This window comes from Solanum verrucosum, unplaced genomic scaffold (assembly GCF_900185275.1).
Source record: "Solanum verrucosum unplaced genomic scaffold, falcon-dt-bn FXZP01000182.1, whole genome shotgun sequence".
Classification (NCBI taxonomy): Eukaryota; Viridiplantae; Streptophyta; class Magnoliopsida; order Solanales; family Solanaceae; genus Solanum; species Solanum verrucosum.
Window position 1 is genome coordinate 5,156,203 of NW_026020378.1, and position 10,546 is coordinate 5,166,748.

General features: G+C 32.3%; 1 pseudogene; it reads left to right on the plus strand.

The window, feature by feature from the left end:
- Positions 1-326: 326 nt before the first annotated feature.
- Positions 327-5,676, plus strand: LOC125838637 (uncharacterized; annotated as a pseudogene).
- Positions 5,677-10,546: the final 4,870 nt, after the last annotated feature.

Below are 10,546 nucleotides of genomic sequence, written 5' to 3' on the forward strand. Positions count from 1 at the left end.
AAGATAAAATTTGTTTGAATCAGTTTGTCCGTAGAAGTTTTGTTTTTCACTTACCGAAATAGTTAATTTCTATTTTCTACTTTTCCCATATTTCTTTATCTTTTTGCTTAGAAGCTTTATTTGTTTCTCTCAATTTTTGAACACTATTTTATTACTTTATCATTTTGGCATTGCTTTTGTTTGTTAATTGCTATCTTTTACTTTTATGATTTGTAATTTTGACTAGTATTTATTTATATAATATTATAGTATGTTGCAGCTAATCATGTAGTGGGATATTACTCGGTTTGTTGTTGTTGTGGTTGTAGCCAATCATGATGAAAAATATGCATATTTCTAATGATAGTGAAACTGCCGATGTAAGCGCAATCCTGCCTCCAGGTAAGTTTATCCATTTGTTAAATTGTATCTCTTCAAAATCTCTAGATCATATATGTTTTATTTACATATATTTTAATATCTCTATGTATTGTTAAAGAAAAAAAGAGAAAGGGAAGAGGAAAGACAACAGGGCTTTCAACCCAAAAGAAACGCAAGGAAAATGACAATGGAAAGTTGAAGGTGATTATCCCACCAGATCGAACAGTTGCAGTAGGTCCTGGAGCTAAAGATTTTATTACCGAGCTCTCAGTGAAAGTTCTCCATAATGCTAGACATGATGTCAAGAATTGGAAAGGAGTTCCTGATCTAGCAAAGAATAGGATTGTTGCTTATATGCTGGTAATGCACTTTTCTCTTTGTCTTTTTTTGGTTGAGATAGTAAATGGTTAGTAATGATATCTCTGACTATCTAGTTCTCTGTCTCTTTTATCTTGTCGAAGAAGTTCAGCTATTTGGCTTTCTTTTGCATTATAGTTGTATTTCTGATTATCGTGATAGCTCCCTGACTTCTTTGTTGAATTGGTATACGGTCAGTACTTGGCCTTCTTATGCATTGTAATGTACAAAAATTGATCCTTCAATGTAATTTTTCTTTTTTTTCTAGCATCTGATCATTTTCTAACTGGGCTTAAAAGTCATGATCATCATGTTCTTTTTCAGCTAAACTTGTTGTTGAAATGCTAAATGTTCAGTAATGGTATTTCTGGTAATGTAGTTCTCTGTCTCTTTTATCTCATTGAAGTTCAACTATCTTTTCTTTCAATGTATTTTTTCTTTCTTTGTAGTATCTTGATCAGTTTCTAGTTGTTTTCCCAATAAGCATGTACACCAGGCAATCTAACTGTGATAAGTTGGACTATACCTGCATATGATAGGGTCTTACAATTGATGTGCGTATTTTAGCTGTGATTTTGTTGACCAATGGTTTGCATTGTAGAGTTGTTAATCTTCTGGTAGAGAGAGGGACTGCAAGATACCTAAAAGGCAACTCTCCAAATTCATACCCTAGTATTCCCAATAGCCTCTGTTGAATATGACTACTTACTCCTCCAAAATAAGCCTGACTTTTTCTTTAAGTTTGCCTGGAGTCCTAAAGCTACTGAAAATAACTCAAACTTGTTGTTGAGTATTTGCACAGATGCTTCATCTCCTCTTGCCTAGAGCCCTGTTTGAGATTAGGTTTGCCTGGAGCCCTGTCTGAGACCTCTCTTAACTTTGATAGTTTCTGATTAAGCACCATTGATATGAAATGTATTGCTGACAGTTCTTATAGCCAGTTAACCATCATACTATGAAATCCAATCTCCTATAACATTTGCTCAATGAAATGCCATTCAATTGAATTCAATCTCGTATAACATCTTCTTCACACTCTTGTTGGCTGAATCTTTTCCTTTGACCATTCTCCCAATTTAACGTTTTGGTTCATTTAAAGAATATCTCAATAGGGCATTATCTCATCGAAGAAAGTTTGGCTACTTGACCTCCATATTCATTGTAATCTGCATCAACTGATGTTTAATGTAGTTTTTCTTCTAGCATTTGATCATTTGTTTAATGTATTCCTCACTGATTTTGTACCTATGGAATATTTTTCTCTCGTGTTTATCTGCGAATCTCACCAAATGAAATTCTTTAGCTTCTTTATTACTTGTTCTTAAACTATGTCTAGAGAATATGTTGTTGGAAATCTTAAATTTTTCCAACACAAACTGTCTTGAACGAAAATAATTTATTAGTTGATCAACTGAAAATGAACTCAGGAATCATAATAGCATGAAAAAAATCTGTAATACTAAGTTAGATATCAACAGAGGATGTTCAACTATATCTCCATATTCTGGTTCAGTAGCTACCTGTTTCTTCAAAGTTAGTTCTAAGTTTTGTGAACTAATATTTTCAGTTGCTGCTGAGACCAGTAACTGTTAAAGAAGAACACTCTATGTCCAGTTCATATGTTGCAGATTACTTAGAAAATCTGTGGGGCATTACAAAAAATTAGAAACTTGTTCCAATCTCAACCCTTCTAATCTGTGACACGATAGCACCTCCCACGACTATAGCCAAAAGAACAACACCTACTCATTTCAGACACCCATGTCGATGAGATAGCCTTGTTAACAACATTTTATAGTACTTTTCTGCATCCCTGAAATGGTACTGGTGACCAGTTAGTGATTTCTCATTCTACAAGTAAAAGTGAAACAAAATAGTCATTGACTTGAATGAGTTTGGGTGTGTTGCCTCAGTTAGCATTCTCTATATGGTTACTTTACATAACATTTCTTGCCTTGTTGATGATGATAAAAATTACGATGGCCCTTCCTTGCATCTGAATAAACCTTTATTTTTTTCCTCTTTAAAGAGGCCCATGAATATGAAAGGAAAGGGAGGTGACTCTCCATGAATGTGGCCAAGGCCTCGTGAACGTGGAGGTCTTAGATCGTGGCCTCCTGCATTCAGTGTTGCACCAGCAACAACCCAAAGTCAATGGTTATAATGAATTACCATACAAAACGCTAAATGCCACAAAATCATCCTAGCTGCCTCGGGAAACGAATCAAAGGTCATTCTAGATGAAACGCGGCGTGCCAGAGCTAACCGCGCTAATGGAATTTCATTCCGAGTGTGTTTACTAAGAAAGCTGACCGAAGGAAAATGTAAAACTAGCAACTGTTGTGGAAAAGAGTCCATCAAATGCACTATGTTAACTTACTTATGAAAAGATTTGAGCGAGAAATTTGATATAGAAGATGTTGAACTTTTGAGAACTACAGTTGGCCGGGTTAGGAACTAACTAAGACACATTTTATTTAGCCTAACTAGTTATACTATTTTGATTGCAGGACACCTTTCAGCTTCCGGACATACAACACAATCGGGATACGATTCTTCAAACAGCAAAAAATTTATATCGATATCGTCGGAGTAGACATCATGATCATTTCAAGAAATTTGCTACAAAAGAGGAGAGTCTGCAAAACATACCAACAGATGTTAATGAAGTTGAATGGAAATTCTTGGTAGACTACTTCAGCTCTGATGATTTTAAGGTAGTTGAAAGTGAAAAATTTAACCTTTTATGTTGTTTGTTTTCTTTTTTGACTTCTCATATACTTAGATCAAAATAAATTTCTAAACTCAAAATCAATGCAGAAAATGAGTGAAAGAAACAAAAATAACAAGGCAAAACAAGAAGTGAATCATATTTGCGGCAGAAAAACTTTTCAAGCAGTGTCTTATGAAGCGGTGAGATATATGTCTATCTTTTGATCGATTATAGTTACAATTTAAACAATAACATAATTTCATTTGTTTTGACAGAGGGACACAACCACTGGAAAAGAGCCGAATTTTCAAAAACTTTGGGAAATAACTCACATGAAGCCAAATGGGCAATGGGTTACTAATGCTTCTGCTGAAGTGAATGTACTTTTTTTTAACCTTTATTCATAGAATGAGTTTATTTAAATAAATATGGAGAGCTAAAGCTAGTATAACCTTTTTTGTAGGATAAAGTGAAAGATGTTGTTGCTGAAAAAATTCAAGAAATTGAAGAGGGTATCGATGTGGATCCTATTATTAATACTGCATTTGTGCAAATAATGGGAGAAAAATCAAAGTGCATTCTTGGTCAAGGACCTGGAATTAAGTTAGCAAGTAGAATATCTAGAAATGAAATTCAAGAACAACTTCAAGCACAACAAAAGGAAGCAGAAGAAGAACGTCGTAAACGAGAGAGTGTAGAAAGCAAGCTAATGGAAGTTAAGAATCAACTTGAAGAGGAGCAAAAAAAACGAGAAGTAATGGAAGTTCGTTTAGTGCATGACCAAAAATTGTTAAAAGAGAGCATGATGGCGCTAGTATCTCATTTGCAGAATCCAAAGGTATTTATTTATAGTATACATCGCTAAATTAGTAGATGCTACATTACTACTTAAATTTTTTTCACTCTCACTATACATCTTTGCCTCTTCCTCGATCTATTCTTCTTTTATCGACATACTAAGTTATTAATTTGTACAGAATGGCCTTCCTGCTTCAATTTTCAATATCATTACAGCTTCAACTAGTTCAAAGGAGACAAGTTCTGCAAGTCTAATGAATGACAAATGGGTAAGTAAATGTCTCATATCTATTGTTTCTATTCTCAAGGGTAAAAATTTAGACTTGCATTGGCTGCTGTTAGGCGTGCTTGATGTGATCCTCTGAACACGACCTCTTGGATTATCCTCCGAATTACCTTACGGGGCTCAATTTTCATAGCCTTGAACACACTATTATTCCTTTCAATCCAAACATAGTAGACACCGGCAGCCAAGGTCATTTTATAGATGGCATCAACAACTCTACTTGTCTATCTATTCCCAGCCATTGTAACAGCTTGAACCATATAGTAGCAGCATATGTACATTGGAAAAATAGATGGTCTATACTCTCAGGTTGTTCAGATAGAATTTCTCTTTATGTAATAGCAGTGGACCCACTTCTTTTTTACAGCACAAATTCCATAGCAACTTGCATATAGCTATCTTGTTCCAATAGGCTACATCTAGGATGTTTAGTCCTCCTACCTCTATTGGTAAGCAAACTCTTATTACTATTATTATTACTACATGTTGAACTAGTATTGTCGAGTATTGCTCATTGATCACAAAATGTATGTTGTTAGTTTGTTCGAGCATCACATTTGGTAATTAGATGAAAATAGTATATGTTGCTGAAATTTTGTTTTTGTTTACAAGTAAATGTTGCTGGTAATTAGATGAAAACAGAGATTGTTCTTTTATGTTAACATTGACTTGCTATATTATTATTGGAATAGATTTTTCATCTCCTTGTGTGTTGTATCTCTATGCATATCCATCTGTCATTTTAATTACAACAGAAAAACACAATATGTAATAAACTTATTTTAGATATATATTTATTTCAAGCTTATAATCTTTGTATTGATAAGCAGTTGCAGGAAGATTTACAGGGAAAGCAAAACCAAGAATTACAGATGCAAAAAGAATTGGATAACTTGAAAGATATCTTGACTTTTGAGAAGCAAAACTTAGAAATGGCTATTTATGATTGTGATAAATTCAGTTCGTTGTGCAATGAAAAAGATGTAGAGCTTAAGGTATTTTTTAAATGTTATTAAATTTTTTATTTATCAAGGGGACAATCATTCATTTTATTGCTCCATTCCTTATAGGCTGCCCTATCAGAGAAGCGAAGCTTAGAAATGCGGCTTCCAAAGTTGAGTTCTCAAGGTTCAAAGAAAACTATTCCGAAAGAGTTGGTTGATGCAAATAATCAGGTAAAGCTATAAATTATTATTTGGCCTTCATATTTTGTCCAGATTAGTGTCCACAAAACACAAACTAATGTGACTTCACTTGCAGGTCTTTGAAAAGATCCATGAAGAACTGAAAGCTCGTTCTATGTTGCGTACCGCAGAAGAAACAAAGAAGAGGCTTTTGAGTGAAAAATCATCAGTTGAGGCAAAAATTGTAGAGCTGGAAATGAAGAAATCAAGTGAGGTACGTTGCCTAAATATTTCTTGTTCCGCATGGATCATATATTTGATATAAAGTGGAGTAATATTATAGTATTGAGCAAGATAGACTCTAGTAGTAATTCAATTACTTCTAAATTTAATAGTAGTACTGTGGCATCTTGAAAAGTACTCCCAACATAAACTATTTAGTTGTGATAGGAGTCTCAAACAACTCGAATCCACCTATATTATTACTATTTTTTCTTAAATGCAAATGAAATCAGGAGATTAAAGTGTGTTTGGGTGTATAAGTGAGTGCATTCATATGAATATCTGTCTTTTAGATTTATATTTGTGTATTTTATAACATACTTTGTCAAATTATAATTATATTTATCTTTTATTTGCAGGATGGACATGCATAATTGAACCATTGCTTCAATACAAGTACTATTGGAAGATCGGATTATTCAAAAGTTACTAGTAGGATTAGAATATAATTAATGACTTGCTTATTCTTTTTTCTTACAAGTACAAACATGCAAAAGTATTTAGTTCTTTGGACTATCAATCTTATATTGACCTTTGCAAGTTTATATAATTCTTAATCTAAATATTTGTGAAAAAATTCTAAAAGAAAACTGTATTGTGTATATAGCAGTTACTCACAAATTGTTGCTAAAAGTGTAGAAAATATTTGTACAAAATTTCTAAAAAGAAAATGTGTATTATGTAAGTAGCAACTACTTACAAATTGTTGCTAAAGTTGTATAATAAATATGTATTGCAATAAAAATTATTGTTGCTAAAAGCCTTCTAACAGATTATTAACTAACTTTTTGTCAATTTTTTTACAACAACTGATATTGTTGGTAAAAAAGTTAATTTGTGGCAACATTAAATTTTGTTGCAAAAAATTTTATAAGCCACAACTATATTAATGTAGGGCAACAATTATTTTGGTTGTAATAAGTTAGTTTTTGGCATCAATATATTTTGTTGTTGCAAAAACTTTTCGCATCAGCGTTTATTGCAACAACTTTTATATTGTTGCCAAAAGTACTTTTTGCAACAACATTTGATATATAGCAACAAAAAAAAATTGTTGGGAAATGCCTTTTTTCTTGTAGTGTTAGTGCAAAATGGTATCAACTTTAGTTGCGAAATTTGTTGGGAATATAAGTTTCACAAGTAATATATTCTAATATTGAAGAATATAAAATTTTCGCAAGAAAATTTGCAAGTGTTACTTGCGAAAATTTCCCCATGTAATTCACACTTTTCTAGTAGTGACGGACCAAAATAATTCAACTCCTATACATCAAGGACCATTTTGATCATTTTCTATAGGACCAACAACAACACACGGTAAATTATGAGAATAACAAGAGAACCAAAATATTAATGTGACAAATCTTTTCAACAAGAAAAAAAGAACAGGGCGCAAGATGACTAAAAAATAATATCACTAAAATAAACGAATTTTACACTTATATTTTCGAATAAAATATTCAAGAGAGTACTCCATACCAAAGAAAAAGTAATAATAATCAAGCACAACTCACTATAGTCACTACTAAAAATTATTGGAATTTCCTAAGGAGGTATATCGAAATGTCTTATTTCATTTCTTAATTGAAGAAATAATTAGAAAATAAAATAATACTCCCTCTGTTTCAATTTATGTGACTTACTTTTCTTTTTAGTCAGTTCCAAAAAGAATGACACATTTCTATATTAAGTAACAATTTAACTATAAAATGTATATTTTATCCTTAATAAAATGATTTATAGCCACATAAATTTCTATCATTCATTTTGAACCACAAATTTTAAAAGTTTTTCTTTCTTTCTTAAACTTCGTACCGACCAAAGTACCTCACATAAAATGGGACGGAGGGAGTAAGTACACAAATGAATAATAGCCTCAAGTAAAGATTTTCCTCATTACAATTTGATTATGTTTTAGCTCTAAATTTGAAAGAAAATTAATTTACTGTTAGATGAGTAATATTGTTAATATTGATCCAAAATAAAAAGACCATAAGTAAATCAGGTCGTGAATAATCAATCATCGTATTAGAAAAATTGAATATGTTCGATCTGTAATCATTAATATTGAAAATAATTTTAATTTGATGAACATGTTTCTCATCAAATTCATCGGTGGAAAATATATGTATTTCTAGCTGTGAATGTCACCCCCATTGACCAAACCCTTTGCTTTTGACGTTTCTCTCTTTCTTATAGGAGGATATCAAAATTTTCTTCCAAGAAAGGAGAAAAATTGACAAAAAAATCTGCATCACAATTTTTTCTTTTCCCAAAAGTCTTGCTGCCAAGCATTTTCATTAGTTATTTATTATATGACTCCTCAACTAACAATTCTTATCTCAGAAAGTGACTTAACTTTATTTTGTAGCATTTTTCTTTTGTTTTCCTTTTGGGAGCCACCAAGGGATATATATATTGGATGGAAATAAAATTGATCGATTGATTTGTGAACATTTTGAGTAGCTGGTAATGACTGATGGACAGTCCCCAGTGAACGTATGCCGTTAGTGGTGTTAGTCAATATGACTGATAGTTGAGTGGTGGATGTCAATGGTTGTAATAAGAAAATTAAAAGAATCATGAGACCTATAGCGCTTGAACACACAACTTTAGAAATTTTCGCAACTTCTTAACCACTAGAACAAACTTTTCGCTTGTATCAAGAGATGTTAATATTCTTATATATATTTATTGAACTAAAATTTGACCTCTATATACAATATGATTTTCTAGTGAAGGGGTGTCGCCTGACACCCATTAGCCAAGGGTGGATCCGCCCCTGTCTAAGTTCATGAGCTGACATATTTGGTTAAGATACAAATTACAAATAGATAAGTATAGGGCCCGTCCACCATCTAGTTTAAGATACAAAAATACACGTATTGCATGCGTCATATGTGAATCTTCTACGTCACATGTGCATTCCGTGCGTCACACATGTATCTCGTGTGTCACACGTGCTTCTTATGAGTCACACGTGCATCTAATGACAATAATTAATAAATAAATAAATAATATATATATATACGCTTTAATATCCTTTGTATTAAAACATGAAAACAAACTAAATGAATTCAATTGTCAAATCCTTCGAATTCCACTAGAGAGAAATTAGCATATTTTGAAGATAAATCACATACTAATTAACTTGAAATATATAACAAGAGAAAAAAAAGATAAAAGTACTTCATAATTCAAAAATATTTATTTATTTTGTATAATCTTCCAAAACTTTCACACTTAATAGTATCATGTTATTTGACATGCAGGCAGATATGGTTCATTTTGTCCTTTGCACATCACACAATGGCTCAGGTTCGTGCTACAGTTAGTTGGGCAGCGTCAACAATGCCGGCATAGGACTTCAACTTTCTGATCGGCCGATAACATGATTAAGTGTGAGTTTTGGAAGATTATACAAAATAAATAAATATTTTTTAATAATGAAGTACTTTTATCATTTTTTTTTCTCTTGTTATATATTCAAGTTAATTAGTATGTGATTTATCTTCAAAATATGCGAATTTCTCTCTAGTGGAATCCGAAGGATATGACAATTGGATTCAATTAGTTTGTTTTCATATTTTAATGCAAAGGATATTAGAGTGTGTATATTGGTGATATGAAATATATGCGGAATAATTTTATTAATACCTCACACACAAATTTTAGCAATATATATATTTTATGTGACACACGAGATACACATGTGACGCACGAAATGCACATTTCTTTCTTTCCATCCTCAGATCAGAGATGAAGTTGACAGTCAACTGTGAGTGGTGCTAGAGGAGAGTATGTTAAGACGCGTCCAAGATTCACATATGACGCATGCAATACGTGTATTTTTGTATCTTAAACTAGATGGTGGATGGGCTCTATACTTATCTATTTGTATTTTTGTATCTTAATCAAATCTGTCAGCTCATGAACTTAGACAGGGGTGGACCCATCCTGGGCCCTTTCGCCGGAAAATCACATTGTATATAGAGGTCAAATTTTGGTTCAATAAATATATATAAGAGTATTAACACCCCTTAGTCTACTGGTTAAGAGTTGTAAAAATTTCCAAGGTTGTGTGTTCAAGCCCTATAGGTCTTATTACAACCATTGACACCCCTTCGTGATAATCCTGAGCCGGCCATTGAACTTAGAGAGCTGTGGAGAAGCGGAGAAATGGAAATTGAAGCAACTATATTTTTTATTCTATTTGTCTTCCAACTTGGCCAAAGTTAAGTTTGTAACTATTCTGTCCTTTTTTGTTCCAACTTCCAACAAACGTTTAAATTGTTTATTGTAGTTAACGAGTGAAATCTAATTATTGTTCTGTCATTTGCCATTTTGAAAGAAATTACTGCATTTGCAAGATAACTAAAATGAAATATTTTTTGAATAAGATAAATTAGAAATTTTCAATGATTTTCTATTTATTTTTTTTACCTTGTTTATGTATAGCCATTTGCCATGCCTTCAGTTCTTGTCAAAGAGGAATTATTTTTGTGACTTATGGAGCACACGTTAGTAGTAGAATCTCAATTATTATTATGTTACCAGCCATTTCTATAATCATGATTTTACGAGGGCGTGATAGGATGTGTCTTGTCTTTCTTTCTTACTCCGCCT